General features: G+C 41.7%; 1 protein-coding gene across 2 annotated transcripts in view; it reads right to left on the minus strand.

The window, feature by feature from the left end:
* Positions 1 to 24,456, minus strand: part of TENM3 (teneurin transmembrane protein 3) — a 1,525,061-nt gene that overhangs the window by 405,438 nt on the left and 1,095,167 nt on the right. The gene's annotated exons all lie outside the window — the stretch shown is intronic.

The raw sequence follows: 24,456 nt of genomic DNA on the forward strand, positions 1-24,456 counted from the left end.
CCAAATTGTTAGAATTTAATTTCCCGCCAAAATATTTTATTATAAACTCCCCATTAGAAGTGTATCCAGATTAACTCAAGGCAAGAAAGATTCAAGTGGTAAATCTCTAGACGATTAACTTAGGATTCTAGGATACTTAGAAAATGTATTGCAATTTAGAAACATTTTCATGTACGCTCTAAGTTGGTGGTGAAAACTGGGTTCCTTAAGGATGAGCCACAAAATACAGAAAATGAATCTGAAATGTAAGTATGGCTTGCTGTCATACAAGGGAGCAGACTAGGGGACCCTCTTTCTTCTCCTTGGGTACATGAAGCACAGGTCTACGTAACCTCCTGGTGCTGAAAGGAAGACGGGCCAGATTCCCCGCCGCCAGACTCAGCTGCGTCTGACATTGCCAGACCCTCTTCTCATGATGTATCGGAGCAGACGGTGCAGAATCCTTCGCAGAGAGGGCAAGAAATGTACCCAAACTTGTTACTGGTTTGGCATTAGATGCCCCAAGTGGCCGGATCATACCCCCTTCAGTTGGATCTGCAGAACTTGGGGAGTAAATAGCAACATTATAAGAATACCTTCCCTCTGCCTCTTACTAAACCACAGAACACCTTGCATGACAACCACTTCCTTCAAGCCCTGCAGCAAAAGGCATGAAGCAGTCTGGGATGTGCGCAAGCACCGCTCATCAAACTGGCACTGGCTGTTCCTACCAGGCCACACACAAGGACTCGGTGTGGACATCTCATTCTCTGACGAGTTATCCTTCCATCTCAGGCCCTTGTGGAAAGACAGAAAAGGGCAGCTTGGCACAAGCAAAGGAGTATAACCGGGGAATGGAAACGGGGCACAGATCTGGAGTACCTAGTTAAGAAATTGTAGTGCAGGAGGATAAATTATGGCCAAGACGTTCATAAGCAGAATACCGTCAAAATACCGATTCCAACTAACAATACTCTTCCACAACCCTGTGGATGGCTCACTGAAAGAAGATTTCACTAGTCTGATCACACCGAATTTTCTAGTTCAGCAGATTCTCCACAACACTGTGCCTGGCATACTTCGAAATACTAAACGTCCTGCTGACGTGTTGAAGGGAATAAAAGACTCAAACAACATCAGAAAGTCATCCACAATTATGACGCAGTTATTTCCACAGACAAGCAATGCCTTATAGTCTCAGCCACGGAATAAGGCATTCTTGATCCATCACACTCTTCCCTCCCTGGCCCTTCAGGACTTTGCTATTTGTTAACAGTCTGTTGCTTTAAGCCCTGAGCTATTTACTGCCCTGACCACATTCTCTGCCATACTTTCAGGACAAAATGCTTGCATATTTCAGTAAAAATGTAATAATTTCTGGAGCTGAACTGACAATGTGATACACAGCGCTAGTCAAGTGTGCCGTTCTCACAAACCAGCTCAGCTCAGCTTTCTGGGTTCTAGACCCAATTCACCTGTCTCATCTTGGTGCAGCAAAAAAATCCAAAACAAACAAAAACACTCCAAAACCCAAAAGAACCCTAAACCCTCAAAAAGCAAACAAACCAAAAACAACCCTGACAAATTGCTTTCAATTTGGTGGTCCCTATTACTCATCAGTGGGAGTAAGTCAAGGGACGGGGGTTGAAAACTATGGCAGGACGATAAATGATCTGCAGGACCCCACAGGTTTTCTGGTTGGTGTCCATGCAAACCAGTTTTAAGCTGTGTCACCCCTGATTTTCCATCCAACCACACAACCACTCCATCCAAAAAACCCTCTCTGATATTATCCACCTTTGTGTCTTATACATAGTAAGTCTTCAATAACCAATACTGTTTTCTGATTTACGTGGACACCATGTTCCCCAAAAATCCAAGTAAGACAACAGAGCTGACTGTGATAGGAAAATAAATTATCTTAACAGAGAAAAGACAATATAACATTGTCTTTAGGGCATCTGTCACTTGCCACTAACAGATTTAGTTCATGTGCTTTTGCGTAATTTTTTCACTGTCCCCAATAGTCTTCATACTCTATTTAAAATTTTTCCTCTTGAATAATAGGAACGTGATAATTGAGCAAGGAAGCTGTTATAACAAAATCATGCTATCACATTCCTATGTCTTCATGACTCCTACTATGGTAAAGTTTATGTCTGTGAAAATAATGGTGGTGCAGAATATTCTCCTGGAATCATGCAATAAAAAACACAAAAGGGGGAAAACTTCAAATTGAGAATTAAACCGTTAGAAATGACAATACCCAGCGGACCTGAGGATTCTACAGCCCTGGGGTGCCTGAAAAATTGCCAAATAGACTACGTAGACAGCTAACATTTGTTTACCCTAATTTCTACAACATATATATATATGAGTGAGTTCTTTTCTTTCCCCCCTTAACAGACGCACTGGGGATTGAACCCAGGACCTTGTGCATGCCAAGCATGTGCTCTACCACTGAGCTATACCTCCCACCCCCTGGGTGGGTTCTTTATTAAATCTTCATTTACTGATACGGAAACCTAAACTCAGAGAAATTAAGGAACTCACTCAAGGTCACTCAAGGGCTAAGCAGGACAGCTGGGACTCCAGCCCAAATCTGCATGACGTGAACTCTGCGCATTCAGCCACAACACTGTGTTGATCACCAGGGCAGACACGCGCAGTCACGTTAGGTAAAACAAAATGGTGGCTAGTACCAGTTCTCATGTTTTACTCTGAAAGCTTTTAAGGCAGAAATGATCATCGGCAGAAGTAACATAAATATTCCTCTCATGCCATAATCTTGCTCAGTGGGGCTCTGGTAAAATCCTGACACCTGAGAGTGCCTGGTGGGGCACAGACTAACCGATTAGCAGTGGTGTGTCCCAGCATACATGGTACCCAACATGTGAAATCACGGAGTCGAAAAGACCAACGTTCAAAAATTCAAGTTAGCGCCAGTAATTTCAGCTTTTAATTTTCACACAAAGCAGTGATGAAAAGTATACACACTAACTCCAAAACGGTATGTTTAAATGACAAAACAAGTTCTACCCGCGGTTTACAGCAGAGTTTACGAGAGAAGCAGGTTTCAGGAGTGGAAATTAAGATGGGTGCCCAGCCCCGAGAAGTCCGCAATTCACATAACTAATCACCCATAAAACCTATTACAAACAAACACGGAGAAAAACTCAAAAAGCATATAAGAGTGATGAAATTTCCACCTCGATGACTGATAAAGTGAGATATATCAAAAATCAACTGAGCTGGAAAAATGACACACTGTGAAGAGGTGCTCCGGATGATATGTGGTCAGGTGCCTCCATTAGTCAAAGTGATGCCTCCCAGGACGTGGGTATTTCAGGTCCTCGTACCTGGAAGCTCAGGTCTTAATGACAGAAGTCTGTCTTCTCACATAGAAATGAGAACGAATGCTCTCAAAGCCGGCACCCTCAAGGAAAAATGACTCATCGGAGAAACAGCTCTCAATCTGAATCTCAGGAAAGCCATGGTTATTCTTCCATTTTAGAATTAGATCAAGTGCACATTTATCACATGCTCTTTAAATATTGTTTTCAGCACAGTTTGAGGCTGGGAGTTTGAGATCTTCTTTTACCATTGCTGTGGACCAAACATCCTCCATCATTTTCCTACCTAACTTTTTCAGGAAAAGACATTCAGTCTCATTACAGGGAGAAGAGTGTGGAGGTAAAAGCAAACCCGGCGGTCACAGATGACCGAGCACCCTGTGCTAGATAACTTACTTTTAAAACAGTTCCATTGTGAACTCTCAGCCAAGCTCAGCTGCCCTGAGTAGTGACAGGGGCTCCGGAAAAGTCTGCTGAATAGATATGTGGCTGAGAGAATGAGCCACAAAGGAGGAGCCGCGGGAAACCACCACGTTCACGTCCAGCTCACAGATGCACTGCTCACACGACGTTCACCCTCCGCAGGCATCGACGTGAAACTAAACTGCTACCTCTCATTCCCCAAAGGACAGAGTATGCAAATGACACACGTGAGAAAAGGATGGGGGCGGGGCATTAACGCGGGAAGAGTCCAAGGGGAACAGGCTGTAGAAGTGTTTTAACAAACATTCCTTTTTTTTTTAAAATGGATTTTCTTCTTTGCTAAATTGTTGGCAAAGTAGTAAATTTTTTTTTCCAGTAAAAGAAATCCAGTAATCCAGACAGCCCAAGATCCTTGGCTAGCAGGGTTGATAAAACAACTTCCTGGCCTTCAAAAGAAAATGTATCATTTGAGTCAGTTCTGCTAGGCACCCCTCCTTCTCTGCCTATTGAAGCCCGAAAGGTCCATGAATGTGCCACAGGGACCTGACGCTTACCCTGATGCAGAGCTGCACCTGCTGGCTGTTTACCTTTCTCAGTACGGACGCAGCACCACCCTGTCTTCACAGCTGTGTGCTACCCTTATTCCCGATGCTACGGTGCAGCCAGGTTGTCACTGAAAAGGTGAATTGCATTTGATGGCTGTACATGCTCAACTTCCTCTTCCCAGTGTATTCATTCTGTCACTTCAAAAGAAGTATCATTTAAAAAACAAAACAAAACTATATCAACTGCAAAAAGCCAGCGGATCATGTCACAAGGGGCAACTTTCCTCTGACGCTTCCAAAAGCGGGGGATTTCCAAGATGCTCTGAAATGTCGATTTCTCTTTCATGGAGTTGATTATTCATGAGTTAAAAATAAGTAAAGAAGAAAATCCAAAATTGACAGTAATATTTTTTCTTGCTAACCTCAATTAACTTTGGCCTCTCTTCCCCATCTCGTCACATTACCTGTCAAAACGTTACCTTGCGCCGCATCGGGGGGAAGGAAAGCCAGGAATATCAGGAGGAATGTATTCTTTTTATAGATACTACTTAAAAAAAAAAACATTTCATACAGAAAAGCTCAGATAAGTTCCAAGTTTGGTTGCAATTTTAAGTAAAGGAAGAGAGGAATTTGGGGGACCTGGAGAGAGTGATGGAATGGTATGGGCCTTAGATGCACATGACAGACTCTGCCTCATTGGAAAGTTCCTGCCAACGCGAAGCGTTTTTATGAAAAGCCAGAGGAAATATGGGAACCGGTGACAGGAAACATGTATGCGGCTTATTAATCATCCTCGCTACCGTGGCTTAATATGCACAGGCTGCCGTCCTATTCATTTTTCTTCTGAATGTTGGTTTTATTTTTCTTTATAAGAGATAGCTTTCTAATTCAAAAGCAACAGAGAACCAGTAAATAAAAGGAATACTTCTTTTTTTTTTTTCTTCTCTAAAAGAAAGCTGGGCTGGAAATGCCAGGCTGAGAGAGATCAAAGGTCATTTCAGAACAAACTGAAGTCAATTATTCAGGGATCCATCATTAAATTGAATTGTTTAAGAAACAGAGAGTTTGTCATCACATTTCCATCCGTTTAAAAAATTGCACTGTTTTGCAGAAGTCTAGGGCAAGTCTGTGGATCCCAGAGAAACCTCAGCTTTCCAACTGTAATGCTTGCGGGATGGAAGCTCCAGAAATCATCCACGGCAAATACGCCAAACCAGCTGGAGAATTAATACAAAGATGATACAAAGTGAAGTACAAAGATTTCCTTTTGGTATGTACACACATGGCACCTCACCTTGATTAAAAGCTATAAAGTTAATACTATTATTTACTTATATACATAGGAGCCAATGTAAGACGGGAGAGAATTTATTTCAACTTCCGGGGAGTTGGACTTCCCTCCCGTGGCTAAGACCAAAGGGAGGCATAAGCCATCACTATGTCTTCACATCACTGTCAGTCTGAAAAGTCTCGGGGTGTGTAATTCTACTGTCAGATCTGTGACCCCGTAAAAAGCACCCGACATTTTAATGTCTTTATTTATTCAAAATGTGGGGCATCTGATACCACAATTCAAAACACAGGAAAGATCAAGCCAAGGTAGCTTCTCTCTCCTTTTCAAACATAGGGACCTAGAAGTCACCTGGCACTTTCAGTAGAGGTTTCTTGCTTCCTCCCTCCATTCCTCTTCTCTCCCTCTCTCCTTCCCTTCGACCTTGCAGTTGATTTGGTGTTTCCTCTTTGTTCCCTTCTATCTTTCCTTCCTTCCTCCCTTCCTTCAGAAAGGAAAGAAACTATGTTGGTAAGCAATGGCCCACTTGAATACAGCAAGTCGTCTGCTGGGTCCACACAGATATGGGAAGTAATCACCCTGCTCGTGGCGTAACACAAGACACATCCTAACAGCACATCAGAGCCTGGCTTCGCACAGCCTGCCCTGCGGCATCCCCTACCCTTTGCGTCCTCAGTCATCAGTCGTTTCTCAGTCATGTGACCACAGCAGGTAACTTAATTTACTTGTCTCTTCTCTAAAATGGGGGATAATAATATCTTGCCTTTCTGGAAGTAAAGGTTTGGTTGAAATTATCCTCAGGTCCCTGCTAACTCTAAGATCTATAATTTAGAGATTTCTCAGAGCCAGAGTGTTCATTCCTAATTTCCATGACCTTGAGACACAGTAAAATGTCAACCTTCCTGTGTTAACGTGTGCAAAGATAAGCAGCATTGTGTCTCCTCATCCATTTTCTTTTAAAGTTTTTTTTCTTCCCTTATCTCGTATTCGGAAATTAATTAATTCGTTCTTCAATTAGAGGAACACAGGCTTCTTCTTCCGGCCCCCTGCTCGGTCCCACGTGGATGTCATGAAGTTGGAAGAGGTAAAGGTGGGCGTTAGCCTTCGAAAAAGGGATCAATTAAGAAGATACTTCCAATTTCAAACCTAGTTTTACAAAAAGATGTACAAATACCTTTTCTTGAATCTTTTTCATTTTTCAACCAAGTGGCTATTAATAACTAGGAGAGACTAGTTCAGTTGAAAATGTGCTGCAGATTATTAGATAACCCGGGATTTTCACTGCCCTGTTACTCTTTCAGTCCTGACTACTCCCCGGTTGTGTTTTCCAGCCAGTCCCAGCCCTCAGCTTCACTTCTCAAACTCCGAACGTCTCCCCTGCAGCTGGCCAGTCCATCATCTTTTTCTTTGATGTGCTTCAATCACTGGAGCTTCATTTTCTCCCATCTTCACTTTGATATTTTTTCCCTTTCAATTCTTTGATTCCCACGTCGACCTCGATATTTAATTCCAGGACGACACTTTAAATCTCTCGGTCTGAGGTCCATTTTTATTTACTGTTTTACTGAAAGTTTCACTTCTGTGCACTATCAGTCACCTTATAATAGCAGTGGAAAAGCTAACACGAAAACATGTGTCCTAGCTTAATGCACAGAAGTGCCTTGACAGAAAGACATGCGATTTGGCAAAATGTGCCTCCCTGTAGGGGCGGTGTCCAAACGAACAATGATTCAAATATTTTCATTCGAAGAGAGAATCTACTGGACACCCCTCTCCCTGGGAAGTCTTGGGGTGTCTGCCATGGTATCCAGCAGTTTCTTGCAAGTTCACATCTTTATTTATTCAACAACTACTTTTCAAGGGCCTGTCGTGGGCCAGGTACTGTGCTGGGCGCCAGGGCTAGAAGGGAAGAGAACAGAGAAACCCTGTCCTCATGGGGCTTTTATTTCCATGGGAGAAACAGGCAAACAGATGCACAAATAAATAATTACAGGTTGTAATGGGTGCTACAGAAACACCAGGTTTCTCAACTGGAGGATGATGGGGTGAGTACGTGGGGTCCGGGGGGCTCATCCCCTCTGAAGGATGCTGCACGAGGTGCATTTAATCGGAGATGCACAAGAGGAGACGCAGCTCGAACACGGCTGGCTGAGTGATCAAAGGGCCTGGGCAGACGCCCTGACGCAGGACCGCGGGGCAGAGAGGAGGCCAGAGGGCGTGGGCGGGGCCAGTCGTGGCGAAGGGAGGAGTCGAGTCACTCCAACTGGCCCTGAGTCCCAGGCCCGGACAGGGTAGCCAGGGCTAGGCCGGAATCTGGGCTACGCACAAATGACCTTCCAGCTTTTTCTAAGGCCTGGCTGCCCTGAGGCCCATTTTTCGGTACTCCCTGGCATCACACAAAAAATCACAGTGAATGTGGCAGCCTGACCCTATCTGGACTTGCCACCTAAAAGAACTAAAGGCCACAAAAAACAGAGAGCTTCAACACTACAGCGACCTTTATTATCAGCAGATGGTTAATACATGGTCTTGCGAGTTCATGCACGTGCATCCTGAGGCAAAGCAGCTTGGTGTTGTGGGGACACTGAAGACCGGGCGATACTTCTGGCCTTTTTATCTACGAGGTGATGAAGAAGAGATAAGACACCATGGGATACTGAACTGCTATTTTTATCCTGTATTGTCGGAAAAGAAGTACAGAAATAAAGTCTATGCATTTCAAAGCAGCACCTTTACTTCCAAGATCAAGACAATTCAGAAAAAGAATTTATTTATCTACATTATCTATATGACCCAAATAGCTGTGTAATTCTGTATTTCAGTATCGGGTTAAATCATAGGGAACTGCCAATATTCTACTGCTTTTGATCTATAATAATAGCAATGTTTTGTGCTTCGGCAAATAGCCACACCAACAACCAAATAGCTCATCTCTGATGCACTTGACGTGGTTTTCAGGTTTTCCCGAGTTGATGCTCTGCATTTGAGTTTTTCACCAGGAAAGAGGGGAACAGAAAGAAATTCAGCCTGTACTGAATGTGACCACATATCGCGCCCAGTGCTAAGTGTTCTCCCTACGCTATCTTATTTATGCTTCCCAATGAGATAAACAATATTCCTGGCATTTCACAGCCAAGGAAATGAAGAATCAAAGAGATTAACTGTAAAATATTGTGTACAATGAGACTCACACATGATCCATCTTTCCTCACTTATCCATGTCCCTGGGTTCTTCTCTCATCTTTGTCTTTCTTTCCTTCCAAAGAAAAGGAAGTGTTTACTTCCCAAGAGGCTATTCTATCAAAATCACAACTAAACAAGGAAATATAACATAGCAAATTAGCACAAGCAGTCTGGTTCTAAAAAACGAGGTATTTTTTCTTAATCCCATAATATTTTTAGGAAGTGGTTTCGGTAGAGTGAGGAGGGCACCATATTCAAAGGCAGCAATTTAAGCAAGTAGACTCCTTGGGAACACAGCAGTGCCACATCCACGAAGTGATTCAAAACAGGACGTGTAGACTTGAACTATAAGCCCGTGTGACCTAGAAACCCTCCTGTCTCCTTGACTCACAAACACCACGAGTTACAGTTAGCATTCAGCAAATCTTTTGGTAGATCAAGACTGCTCTGATTATAAACATCTCTGGCTCAGAAATTCCTTGTGTGATGTAGAGCTTGCAGACAAACCAAAATAACTTCTGGGTTTTAAGTACAATTGAAAAAAAAAGTCCCTTAATAATTCATTTTGCACCTTTATCAACCAAAGTCAAGTTTGATCAGATCCTCTAAAACAGCTGTTATGCATGGAAGCAACCTAGTTGTCCACAGACAGGTGAACGGATAAAGAAGATGTGGTATATATAACATGATATGTACACAATGGAATATTATTCAGCCATAAAAAGAATGAAATATCATTTGCAGCAACATGGATGGACCTAGAGATGATCATACTAAGTGAAGTAAATCAGACAGAGAAAGACAAATATCATATGCTATCTCTTATATGTGGAGTCTAAAAAATGATACAAGTGGACTTATTTATAAAACAGAAACAGACTTACAGACATAAAAAAACAAACTTTTGGGCAAAGGGGAAAGGGTGGGGGAGATAAATTAGGAGTTTGGGATTAACAGACACACATTACTACATATAAAACAGATAAACAACAAGGACCTGCTATATAGCACAGACAACTATACTCATGTCTTGTAATACAGAGAATGTGATGACAGAGAATCTAAAAAAGAATATATATAATATAATTTTATATATATATATATCTGAATCACTTTGCTATACACCTAAAACTAACACAACATTGTAAACCAACTATACTTCAATAAAAAATGAAAATTTAAAAGAGTTGTCATGTATTCAATGGTAAACAAATGTTTTGGGGGTAAAATAAAATATAATAGGATATCAATCATTTCATAATAATTAAAAAAATGTATGTATGCATGAACCCAAATCACTTAAGACCTACCACCGTATCTTGTTTTTTCCATCTGGTCAGTTCTCCTGCTTTAATTTCCAGGCCCTGACAACTAAAATATCCAGGGAAAATAGTTCTGCCTCCCTTGTGAATGCCTTGTCCAGATGTCACACTTATTCCCTCCACGAAGCAAAACAAAGATAAAAACTCAAATAGCACATGAAATGAAAAAAATCAGATGAAAGGTTTAATCACAATTTTTACTGCCTCTCATTGTACTATTTGTTTGACTTTTGCATGGAAGGTCTGTTTTTTGAAGACTTGCCATATTAATAGTGCTATTTTTGCTGCAAGAGTTACAATCTTAAAATATAAGAGCCAGGAAAGTACATCTCCCACTGTTTCCATATGTATTCCTGAGGGGATGCAACACTCTTTCTTAGATCATCAATAACATACATCGCTTTCTCTTATCATTCCAGGAAATTTAATTAATTTAAATATTACGAGAATGTATGCGAAATCAGTTGGCACTCACATAAAATAATTCTCTTAATCCATCACTCAGAATGGAATGGAAAATGCCAATTCTTTGTCAATAATATCAAACGGTAGCCCCCATTCCACCTCAGCAATGTTAAGAATATGGGACATTTGGATGCATTCCAAAACAAGAAAAGAGGCAAAAAGTAGGAACAAACATAGCAAAATTGTAGCAACAATGTGTTGCATCAAGAAGAAGACTTCGACAAGATAATTAGTAATGAGCATATCAATTATGCTGGTCTGTATTCTGATTTTCAGGAATTCTGAGTCATATCTTAAAACAAAGAACAGTCCATACACATTGAGGTCATGTCTACACATGGGAATCCAATGCCTGATGGGACGTGAGAATCCCACTTGGCAGGCTCGGCCCAGGCAGGCCACTTTGGTAGCTTTGGGATTGGATTTCCAGAGCATTTCCTTAATTTGGAGCTTGCGGGACGCACTATGTCACCTGGAGCTTGAGGGCATCCGGGGACACAATGGCCTTTATATTTCCTCATGGAGAGGGCCACGTGCAGACCCTACCATGAGCACTTACAAAGCTGCTTCCAGCCCAGACCCTCTTGCTCTGGTCAACTTCTGCTTCGTGTCAATTCAGGGCTGGAAGACAAATGCTTCTATGTCTCCCATTTGAAAAAACAAAATCTGTTCTGGGGTTTAAAATTTGGGTTGGGGAAAAACAGAAAACACAGAGTGAATGTTGAATGTTTCAGGACAGCTCGGTGGCGGCTGTGGGGATGGGCCTAGAAATCTTAGCATTCTGCCTCCAGGAATCCTTAGACCTTCTCTGCTTTAGGAGTCGAAGGCTGATTCTAAGAAAAGAAAATCCTTCACAACCACGACTGAAGTTTCACAGTATTAGTAGAAACCCTCTTCTTTGAGGGAGGATTTTTTTTTTTAACTCCACCAACTGTCAAAGGCAAGGGGGGGCGAGGCTCGGGGCGGGCAACTGCAGTGCCGCCTCCAATGCTTTTAACTCCTTGGTGGAGGGGATCCTGGGTTAACCCAGCCCTGTGGTGGCCTCTGAAGCAGGGAGTCCAAGAAAGCCCCAAGCTCCCCCAGATATCTCCCCATATATTCCACTAATTGTTGAAGCATTTGGGTTAACAACCTCTTCTTTTAAAATGCAAATGCCCTCGGGAGGGTTAAGCCTCATTCATACCTCAGTGCGAATTAGTTTAATTAGATAATCAGATCTAATTAATTGAGGGCTCAGGGAAAGAGAGTTTTGATTGGGGTGGGCTGAAGGGAGGAAACATTTGGATAGGGCTCAGGGTGGAGGCCTCTGAAGAACTAGGAGGCGGCACCAAGACCACAGGTTACAGGGTGACGGAGTCCAGATGGGAGACGTAAGGCACCAAAGGCAAACTGTCTAATTTTCTGTCCTGCTCGGGGTCTTAAGGCACCAGAAACACCACCGTGCATCACCACCATTCTTTCTCCTTGGTTAGTAAAGGCATCAGGATGGATCTGAAGACTGCAAACCTTTCCCCAGTTCAAACTCACTGGGTCTGGCCAACGTTCAGATCTCAAGAAAGGAAGACTGGGTGGGAGAAAGAGAAAGAGGAAAAGAGATGTGTCCTTCCACCCTCTTCACTCTAAGTGGGTCCTGTCCCGTGATCTCCAACTATCCTGGGGTGGAAGAGACCTTCACCCACCTGGCTCCCACTGCCACGTGCACTCTGATAACCACCCACTGCCCTTGCAGTCACTGTTTAGCAAGTCTGGTTTGGCTGGGGGTTGCTGCCGAATCCACCATGACGGATTCCCCCAGAGATGCCCATGGGGCAGTATGGACCAGTGGTCAGCAGACCAGGTTCATCCTGACCATGGACTTTACTGGCTATGAGAGCCTAAGAAAATGACTAAAGTTTTGATAAACCCATGAGCCCTGGGCGTGGAGCACTTTGTCTTCCCTGAGTTAATTCCTCTTCATCTCTCAGCTCTCAGCTACAATGTCCCTTCTTTGGGAAACCTCAGAGCAATACCCCAGGCCTTTCTGGGCCTCCAGCGTGCTCCCTTAGCATGTGCTGCACTGGCGTCCGGCAAGTGCTTATTCATCTGTACCTTCAAGCCCACTGTGAGCTCTTTAAGGGCAGAGAGCAGATCGCGGGTGCAGTCCGTCCCCTAAACCTAGCACATGGCGCATGCTCAGTACCTATTTTCGGAGCGCGAGGAAAGGAGAAAAGATCAAAGCCCGAGGCGGTTACCCACAGGGCCAGCAGATCTGTCATCTCAAAGGCTCAGGGACAAAAACGTGCCTGTCTGAATCGGTGGCTGATGTAGACACAATCCCTTCCTAGCAGTGCGGATAATGGCCTCAGAATACTAACATTTTGTAACACCGGAAAAATATAACAAAAAAATATTTTAGGAAAACATCTCCACTACTTGGCTAGATCCTGGGGGACCAAAATGCAACTCTGTGGGACACGCGGTTCTATGATCAAGATGTGCACTTTTCATTTTTTTAAAGGTGAACTTTACATAGAAAATACTCCCAAATGTGTCTAAGAATGGAATACTATGGCCGGACTAGGCTTTGACAAAAGCACACTGAACTGCCCTGCCTCCTGGAAATGGTTCTGGTTTTGTTTCTCCATAAGCTTAGCTGCAGGTGCCGATATGCCCGCCCCACCCCTCTTCTAATAGCCTACATTTTTCTAAAAAAAATCTTTATAGCCTCATATTTTTCTCATTAAAAGAAACATAACAGTGCCAAATTGTTCTTTAGCATTGTAGTTTGTTCCACAAACAACAGAAGGGACTCATATGGCAAAAACAGCTTTTTCATGGGCTGAGAAAGGAAAAGGCAGCAGCGAAAATGTTTTGGGGAAAACTTTTTTCATGGGCCCCTATCTGAGACGTCCAAGTTTTAATAAGATTACTAAGAAAATCATTCTAGGGAAGAATGATGTGACTGTGACTCACGGGAGAGAATTCGCGTCTCCCCACCTCTCCTGAGCCCCACGTAAACAGCTGAGCTGGGGACCAGAAAGTGCCCGGAGAGAACATTCCAGGTGAACATGGCTTCTCTGCTCGCCTCCGTGCGGGCGCCATCTTCTCCGTGTCCCGCGCTCTCCCCCTCTGTCTCTGGGGCTGTGTCCATTCATCACGTCCTTGGAGAAGACCCCATGATGAGGCTTCCAAGACTCTCAATTCCGAAAGTTAAGACTGGCCTTGCTTTCAACCATGATCTAGACAATCGATCAGCTGTGTGACCTGGGGCAGGTTGAACAAGCTCTCTGAGGCTGCTTCCCCAACTCGAAAATGGGGTGCGGGGGTGATAACATTATCCAGTCTCAAAGTTGCCTATAACTTGACCTCCCAGTACGAGCAGGCTCTTTCTTGCTTTGTCTCCTGGCCTCAGAGTTCCCTTTGGAGTTCCTCTTTCAGGAGGTTCTGTAAAATAAGCCAGAGACAGGGACAGATGGTGTTCGGCACCCACCTGCTGGAGTTCACCCAGTGGGAGCCCGTCACAGGGTGGGAGCCAGCCTGTGGGAACATCCCTCAGAGGGTCATATGTGCCTTCATAACATGTGTGGATACATGTTTCGCCTTTAGAACACTTACTGGCCAATCAAAGCTTCTGTGAAGGGGAACTGCTTTTTAAAAGGCTTTTCTGGACTTAATACTAGAAAAACAATTTTTTCCCCCTAATTTCAGTTTGGTTCATGACCATATTATTTCCAGCAGTAGTTCTGGGAATTCTAGAGACAAATCAGTGGCAGAGTGGTCCCAAGGATGTGGAGTGTGGAAGCCACCGTCCACAGTGTCAGGATTCAGCCACCAGGCCCTGCTGCTGGAGCTGGATTTCTGGAGCGACTCAGAAAAGCAGAAATAGGGGAGGAGGTAGGTTATGCACTAGCTAATCGTTCATTCAGGGGTTCCCTCCTTCGTTTATTCCGTTAACAAGCACTTCCGGGATACTTCCGTCCTCGCATCTGGGATCCGCACACGAATAAGACACTGTCCTTACTGTTTAGTTTATAATCAGTCCAAGGAGATGAACATGGAACCAGTCAGTCAAAATACAGAGCAATTAGCTACCATGAAGAATGACACCTGTCCTGAAGCAAGAGCCTCTGAGGCCACCTGCCAGTCAGCAGAGCCAAGATGGGCTCTGGGTGAACACCTGAGGCCAGATGGATGTTCCATATCAGAGGACCAGCTGAGGTTGGGGGGAGCGGTGGGCAGCAAACCTGGGAGGTTTCCCGTCACACGGAGACCATCAACTGTCAGTTGCTCTTAGCAAGACTGAAACCCACCGAAGAAGAATGCAATTTCACCCACTGCAGACAAACTCGAGAGAGAAAAGCAGAATTTCCTACATTTTTATCTCCACAAATTGGTATTTAAAGGTCTTTAAAAAAAAAAAAAGTGGTGAATGGCTGTGGTCCAGCACTGGTCCATCTCTGACAACATCATTTTCTCTGAGAACAGAAGCTGAGGTCCCCTGGCGGCTCCATGGACACATCCCTTCACAATTCCATGCTCTGGCCAGGTTACACATGTGCCTTCACCTATCCAAAAAACAGCTCTGTTGCTGCCACCTTCATGCAGCCTTTCCCAGTGACTGTCAGACTGAACGTAAATTTGTACTGTACCGTCCTCGCATGCTATACACAGTATGCAATATGTGTATTACATACTTGTTAATAATAAATAATATTAAATGTGAAAAAACCCCTTTGGCTTAAAATGATTGGCTTCCTCTTAGTGTACTTGCATTCTAGAACTCATCTGTCCTGTAATCACATGTTGCTTTAAAATGTAGCTGATAACTTCTTAAGAGCAAGTCACTCAGGTACCTCTATGGGCCAGGCACATTGCAAAGCCTAAATAAATATATATGAAATATAAATGCTGAACATTTATGTCTTTGCAAAAACAAAAGCTAAATAAGAAACATACTCAGAAAACAAAATTATGGTTAAAATTGATACAAAGGTTAATTCCTTGTATGTAATTCTATCATGAATAGACATGCTTGCCCAACTTCCCAAATATTTACAAACAAGTGTTAACCTAAGGAGAAAGAATTTTCCTCTAGTTAACAATCAAATGTTATCTATGTTTCACCAAAGCCTGTATTGAAACTACAAGGAAGAGATGCAACACTAAAGAATTGGAAACTAGGAACTCAAAACTAACCCTTAGCACTGATATGAAAGATTAACAGTGTGTTTGTATTTCTTTAGAAGCCCCTCAAGTAAATATATACATAGATCAACACATATAGTTGACAAATGTAAGACCTGAAATTCAAGATGCGAAAAATAGTCATCATTTCTCAAGTAGCCCCTTCATTAAAAAAAAAGTCATTATTATATTCAACAATAAGTTTAGTGAACATCCATCACCTCATATAGATACCAAATTAAAGAAATAGGAAAAAAAAAATCTGTCCTTGTGATGAGAACTCGTAGGATTTACTCTTAACAACTTTCATGTGTAACATACAGCAGTTGTTAACTCTACTTATCATATTGTAGATTACATGCCTAGCACTTAAATATCTTGTAACTGCATCTTGTACCTTTTGACTGCCTTCGTCCAAGTCTCCCTTTGCCCACCCCCACCTCAATTCATGCCGTATGTTAAGTCAAGTCATTCTGCTGTACATCTGAAACTTATACAGTGCTGTCAAGAATGACTCAATAAAACTGGAGGAAAAAAATTAGTTATTATATTCAAATCTATAGGTTATTTAAAGACTGGGGGTCCTACTTAGATCTGGTAAGTGTGAGGGCCACTCCAGCTCCTTACACCCAGAAGTCTGAGCCCACAGACACAGAACAAACTATTTTCCACAGAAAATCCTTTATACCCCTGGTCGTATTTTCTGTCTGATATGAAAATGGTCCAACCGTGTGATTCAATGGATTCAGAGAAGGCTATTTTCCCCCTCGGTTAGAAGGTTTTCTTTACAACAAACAAGCCATAGCCTTTTTTGAAACTAAACTTACTAGCTGGAATCTAATACATAAAATGATGAGGACTACATGGTGGCCACAAAGAATGAGGAGATAACTGTCATTGAAATGGATGAAAACAGTGATCAAGATTGTTTCGTAAGGGAAGGTTTGATCTGTTTTTCTCCAATGAAACACTATCATTTTGAGCCTCTTCTATTCATCGCAATGAAAGGGCTCTATAGAAAGAACGATACATAGTTAAAAGTCTTGGAGGGGAGGGTATAGCTAAGGGGTAGAAAGCATGCTTAGCACGCACAAGGTCCTGGGTTCAATCCCTAGGACCTCCATTAAATCAAATAAACAAATAAACCTAATCTCTACCCCCCCAAAATAAAAACAAACAAACATGCAAATTTTCACTTCAGAAGAGAATCTGGAACCCAGGGGCATGATGTGGTTTATTAAAATGCTTATTACTCTGATTATTTTTGGTAGAGATATAAGATTCGGGACTAAAATAAGTGATCGTTTTTTTTTAGGCATACTAAGGCAATGCATAAATATTTTAGCCATTTATTCCATAAGTAAAATTATTTTTGACATTAGAAGTCAATCTTTATGAAATGCATTAAAATAGAAAAAAATGACATTTTATAATATGCAGTAAATATTATTAAAATGTCTTTCTTCAAGTCTTGACATTTAAAAGTAATTCTGATGTTAAATTTTAATTCCGTACACAGGCAGCACACGGTTTTTTAAATATGTCATGGAAATTTCAAAATGCCATCAATATTATTATGATTTTTTGAGAGAGAAATATAAATATTTTTCAGTTTGGAAAGAAAAATCCAAAATGAACTATAAAGGAACTTCTAAAAAAATACTACTTAAGCTCATAAAGTTAAAAAGCCATGGTAAAGTTTAAAATAATCAAAACTTAATATTATGACTAGTTTTAAATAAAGGCTACCTCCCCACTTTCCAAATGAAGAGAAGAGATAACAAAGGCAAACCAGTTTTTATCTGAAATTGCTAAAAGGTAAAAATGCAAAATGACTATTATCTTACAAATCTCATTTTAAAAATTGCAATTAATAACTATGTGGAGAATCCTTTCTTTCAGGTCTAAAATCTTATTCAACCTGTTATTAATAAGATAAGATCCTTTACATAAAATGTGTGACCCCCTCCGAGTTCAGACATTCCACTATGTCACCCGGGGAACTGACTCCTTAGACAATTACCTGCTGAAACAGCAAATCCTCTCCCTAGAGCGCCTTTGTTCCTTTACTCTGCATTTCCAAAAATCTATGCTAAATATTAACTTGTGCCTCTTTGACCCAGATTCCCCAAAAAGGTATCAAACAGAGGAAGGGATTCTTCATGGGGTCCACGCCACCCAAATTCCCAAAGATGGTTTTAAGAAAAGATTCCTTTGATGTTTAATAGAATCAGACATTTGGACTGAAACAGTCCCGTCTCTCTCCTCTCTTGCCGCCACCACTGCTAACAATTATAAGCTTTCAGCGCTCTGAATAATTCACCATCTCATCTGTTCTGCTCAGTGTAAAGACAATGCTGAGAGTACAAGGTCACTTTTTTTTTTTCCTTCCCAACTACTGACTTTTCCAACCCGACACCAGTCGGATTGCATGGTCCACCTAGTGTTTGACACGCTTCCCCTGACAGCGTCTTAACAGCCGTCAGTCTATTTAGCTTAGGGTATGAAAAGTAATAAGGATGCAATGGGGTGTCAGATTTCTTCCACAGTAATAAACACAGGTTCAGCGTTTCCCCCTTCATTTTACTCTAGCACACTTAAAACATCACAACATAACCTTTTATGGTGATGTTGACCAGAAGCAATCTACAAACATATATCAGTGGACTGTCTGGACATGACTGGTATTTTATGTATAACCCATATTTAAAAAAAAATCAAAACCATAATAGGCTGCTTATGAGAGATTAGCACCTGTGAATATGCCCCTCTGAGGTCATCTGGAAAAATCTTGCAAACTTAGTCATCAACCTAGAATCGTGCAGCAGAAAGGAGAGCTGCAAGCTGGTAACACTCAAATTTCATTCATTCCTTTCCATCGGAAAGTGATACCAGTCAGAGAGAGCCAAGTGTTTGTAAGCCTGGAATAAAACTCTAACCTTAAGTGTTCAATTTTTTTTTAACTTTAATTAAACTCTCTCGTGTCTTATCAATGCAAACTTTGTAAAGGGGAAATATTTGGAAAGTTTTTAAAAGGTAAAAGCCATATGATAAACACTTCCTTCAGGCAGAAATACCATACGACTACAAAGTCATGTTTTTGAGGTAAGGCACATAACTCATTTCAAGGCTGCAGTCCCACAAACTCTGTCTCAAAAGATCTGCATTCAGAGAAGTCTCTGGGTCAATATTTCTTATATTGCTTAAAAATAATTCCTCGGTCTACTAAAATTTCAAACATATTCCCAAGTAGAAAAAATAGGGCCATGAACCCCACATAACCATCGCCTACATTCAACAATTTTTTTCCCATTCTATCTTACTTTTCTGAAGTATTTCAAAGTAAATCTCAGATAGACTTTTAGTTCACCATGCCACACATACCTCAGTATCAGAGCACTCACTTGCTTTTCTTCACTCTTGTAAATTTTGGAGAATATAAATCAGCTAATGCAATTTCTTATTCCAAATCATCCAGCAATTAGGAGGAAACTCTCCAAATAAGTTCTAACCCTCCGTTTTGAGAGTGAACCAGAAATGTTTACACATGTATTTTTATCCTGAAAAAAGCCTATTGAGAATTAAGGATGACTTGATCAAGGCTGACCACATCAAAAATAATTAAAAAAAATATGTTCATCCAGTACAGCCTCCACTCTTATAACATCATCTAGCTTGAGATCATAAAGAATGAATAAAAATGGGTCATTCATACCAACATAACAATGACAAAATAACTGCAACAAAGCAAGGTGCATAATACATGGAAACAAAGCTCCCCCCCTTTTCTAAACCAGCATCTTAAATTCATTCAACTTAATACATAGTGCATTAAAATTAAAAATAAATAAAAATTAAAAATAAATGAGAAGTGTAGATCAAACAGACATGCTTTATTTACATTATTTATACTTTTTACAAGAATGGATTTGTGAAATTATTATGTAATTAAAAATAAATTTCTAAAATACAAAAAGAAAAGTTTTGCTCTTGCTCTTTAATTCCTTTAATTCAATGCTATAAATACCTAAATCTATCAAAATTGGAAACCCACTGCTTTCTCATATATCCAAATACCAGGTAGCATATTCATGGTTATAAACTGTCAGAGGGTTGTCAAAGTAGAAACAATTCAATTTTATTCTTTGTTTAAAATAATAGTTCATGAAATACCTTACTGGGGTGAGCATATACTAGGAGATCTTTGACTATGAATTTTTACCCAGATTCTTTTATAGTTTTATGACAGAAATTTCAGTTTCCAGACAAAGAAAGGAACTGCGGTACTCCACACCCACCTTCACTTCCTGGTGACAGATAAGCACTTTCGATTGTCATATTTACACGTTATTAACACACTGAAACTACTGTTGAAAAAAAAAATAAGGCAAACCTCAGAAAAGAAGGATAATGAAAATTTCATCTTTGCTTTTTAACACAGCACCTGAAGACAAAGCACATACTAATATAATGGGGAAGTCAGAGCACTCGATATAAAAATAAAAATCCTCACTACACCCCTGGAAATAACTTAGCAGTGACCTTGAAGATGCCTCTCTCTCCTAAACAGTTTAGGAATGGACACACCCATACAAAGGGCACTGCACCGAAGACCTCTTGACATCTCGTCCAAGTCTACTGGTATTCAAATTATTGCGTGCATTTGATAAACGTGGCTTTAAAGCCGTATTTTTTTTCGGGTTGATTTTTAAAAAGCTGGCGATAATAAAAACTTGGTTGTTGAATGATAATTAATATATTCCCAGCAAGAATTAACTTTTAAATGACAATATATTATTATAACATTTTGAGAATCTGGCACATCAGAGTTAGAACTACATTTGCTGGCTTCTGCTTCTGTGTAGCAAAATACTCAAGGTGAAAGGAGACTCTAATAGTATTGTTTTCTTTCCAGTATTGCGCTATGTTCAATCTAATATTGAAAGAGTCTATAATGGCCAGAAGATCTTTGGGGAAGAAAAGAAAGTCTTATTTTTTTCATGGGCAATTTATGGGAATATCTTCAAAAACACCTGTTATTAAAGTGACAATTACATAGACAAATGGTTACAAAATGCATGTTATTAGAGTATTAAATATTCCTAAATTGCCAGAAACCCTACCAAAACTGTCCCACTTAATCATTAAAGATAGGGTGACCATATGTGCCAGTTTGCCTGACATATTCCCTATTAAAGAAAAAAAAAAGATAGCTCTATAACTTAAAGATGTGAAAGAGACTCAGAGTCATCTCTTACTCAATGGATTTCTCACTTTATTAAAAAGGAACAGGAGGAGTATGTGGGAGAGATTAGCTAAGACAGAGGAGAAGATCTTCCAAAGTCTGAAGATGCCCCTTTTTATACATGATGCCCAGAAAAGTCAAGTTGCACAGGCCATTCAACCCATCAGGTTTGTGACACAGGAGCAGCACAGAGATGGCTGGACAGGGACCATTTTTCCAAACCACACCGGCTCACAGCCTGATCTGGCTGCTGAAATAAGGCTTCTAATGCTTGACATCGCAGTGAGGAAAACAGTCTGTTTTTATGCAGTGGCTCAGATTCATATTTGGTAAGAAGAGATTTCCCATAAAAAATAGAAGCTACCTATTCTAAAATTTTTATTGAAAAGAACTCCATTCTACATGAGTGAGAGAAAAATGATCAATGTTCCTCTTTTTTCTACAGTGTTCCTCTTTTTTATACAAGAATGCAAAACCTCAGTGCATACAATTTCTAGTGGACATGACGGACTGATTAGATTTAGCAACACCCTTCCCAAAATTTTAAACACATAGAAAAGCTGAATAAAATACAAGTTTTACAATAAATAAAATTAGTGTGTATTTTATATATTAATATTACATAAATATAATACACATAATAGAATAATTATGTATTTATTTATATATAATCAAAGGGCCCGATGAGGTCTCTAACACAGTGGACTGGGCGTTTACCTGAAGGTCCTGCTTCATGGATGGGAGTACTGATACCCACGCGGGGCCAGGGAACTGGGGAAGCAGGATTTGCTCTCTACGTCAGTAGAGATGTTGAAAAGGACTGTCTCATCTTTGAGAAGGTGACTAGGAAAAATTCTGCCCACAGGCCCATGGTCTGGGCTTGGAGGTGCTCACGTCACCGGTCTTGAGATGGAGAAGAACCAGAGGTGCCTGCCCTGGGTTAGGGCCAAGGTGACAGGTTTTCACCCTTGTGAACCCTTGACTGGGGGATTCAACAGAAATGGACATGAAACCCCTACGGCCCAGCCGAGGGAGACTGCAGGCAGCCCGGAGCGCGTGGGCCCCCAGCCGAGGCTGAGTTCCCAGCAAACAGTTATACAGCATGTGGGGAAAATGACGGCTCTGAGAAACCACGATGGGCAGAAATCACACTCTGAGAGCTATGGAAAAGCAGGAGCATCTCCAAGAGAATTTTTAAAAAAGGAAAGAAAGGAAACGGAGACTGTGTAGATGGCCCATAAACATTACATCCACCCTTATTTTCTGCTCTCATTTTCTTTTATATATTTAATATTTATGTAAACACGAGTATCTGTCACTGTAGCTCGCCAGCCTTTTGAAGCACGTCTTCAGCGGTGGCTTACTCATTTATCTCGTCTCTCGGCACAGCGCTCCACGTTGCATATGGGAAAAAGGCCACGCTATCAAAATACCGTATAGACAAAATGTATCTCCTTGTGCTTCTAGGCTAGGAAGAGCACTGATCCCTATTTTATCCTAAAGATGATACTAGTAATAATTCCAAGTCTCATATTATAGGCAAGAACACCTCCCTCCTTCTCTCTTGCTAGATATACATACACACATATATATGTATACTCTGTTATATTCAACAGAAATATTTTTAAAGTCCAACTCCAAAAAAAAACCCCAAAACAAAAAATCAAGATGTGGCCCTGATGAAAGAGCTGAAGCAAATAAGGAAACTGCAGATCATTAAAGACAAGGCAGTAATTTTAGTAAGTGATGTGGGTTTTCTCAGCTTAGCTAAGCATCTCGGAATTGTTGGTTTGTGCAGGCAGTGAGTGATCTTCCTCGTTCTTGGGGTTCACGGGAGATCCGAGCATCGGGCTCTCTGCCCGCCACCCCCCTCCTTTCTTCAAGCCCCGTCCTCTGCCCTTGGTGGCCCTGGGGCTTGTTCACAGCCTCCCCCTCTGGGGCACTTACTGACGGTGCTGTTCCTTTGCGCACAAAACACAGAGCATGCAGGGCGTGACACAGGGGTTTGTCTTCAGTCTCTCTGTATCCCCCGAACCGACCCCAGCACCCTGCTGCACACAGTCAGTGCTCCAGCAAGTTTCATCCCAATTGGTGACGCACCAGCTCCACTGGGAGAGCTGCTTGCATTAAATTAAGCAAATCATGAAATGCCACAGAGAGACGGAGCTTATACCCACTCCTCTTTCTCCTTTTTTGCATACTTGGGGCTTCTGGAAATGGTAGGAGTCGAACAATAATCCATCCGGTGGCCGAGTCCAGCCCCAGAACATGTGGCTCCCAGGAGGGTCCCATTTCCTTCCCCAAGGGCACGTTCATCGTCATCTAACAACAGGTAATGTTTTTAGAGATGCATCAACCTCAAGAGATGTTCTTAACGGGCCCCCCATTTTGCCAACGAGGAAACAGAAACTCAGCGAGTCTAGGTGGCACAGGTCACCCAGCTGGTCCGAGTGTCCCTTTGGCACTTAACTGCCCCTCGGCGCTGGCGCAGGAGGACGCGCGGGCCGGGCCGCGTCCTCTCCCCACGTTGTGAACGTCATTTGGGTAATTCTGCACCACTGTTTAAATAGAGGGCTTCGTCTAGAAATTTCCTCAGGTGCCTAGAATTTAAACCTGCCTGCTGCGTTGCATTTACCGATAGAGCCGAGCCGCTTGGTAAAAATACAGGGGAAAAAAAAAACCGTGCTTTTACTGCAACCCGACCGGCGTGGATCTGGGCCTCCCTCCTGTTCTGTCACCCCTTTGGAAGGCAACGTCCTACTGCGGAGATAACTCATGTGTCCCAAAAAAAACCGTGCTTTTACTGCAACCCGACCGGCGTGGATCTGGGCCTCCCTCCTGTTCTGTCACCCCTTTGGAAGGCAACGTCCTACTGCGGAGATAACTCATGTGTCCCCGGGAAACGTCTAACCAATTGACTCAGCCAAAGGGGTGTGCACTACGATGAGTGACGAGCCAGCTCTCAAAACAAACAATAATAACATTGCTTTTTCTGAACAGAAAGCTTATTATTCCGTCTACCTTCAAGCAACCCGCAGCCCGAGATGTAATGCAGGATTCTGCTTTTTAACGGTTGTCGTATTAAAGAGGACTCAGAAATACCCCATTTCCCTGCGACAGATGGAAAAGAAAACAATAAATTTTTTTTTTCAAAAAAAAAAAAACAACCAAAAAAACCCCTCTATCTTAAGAACATACTTGCCTAACATAAGGTTTCTCTGAAAAGAGTTATTTTCACCCCAGGAAAATCTGTGGATTTGGTTAACATCGCTATCTAATCTTGCTCTGAATATTCAACATAAACTAACTCCACCAAACCCCACCTCACTCTGACCACATTGCGGAATTTCTAAATCTATCATTGCCTGGGTTTATGCTTTCTTTTCAAACGTTCCCAAGTCATAGGATCTGACCTCACAGAAAAGCTATGTCTTAATCATTCTATTTTATTTTCAAGTCAGGTCATTTTGTTCAGACACAGATACAA

This window comes from Vicugna pacos, chromosome 26 (genome assembly GCF_048564905.1).
Source record: "Vicugna pacos chromosome 26, VicPac4, whole genome shotgun sequence".
NCBI lineage: Eukaryota > Metazoa > Chordata > Mammalia > Artiodactyla > Camelidae > Vicugna > Vicugna pacos.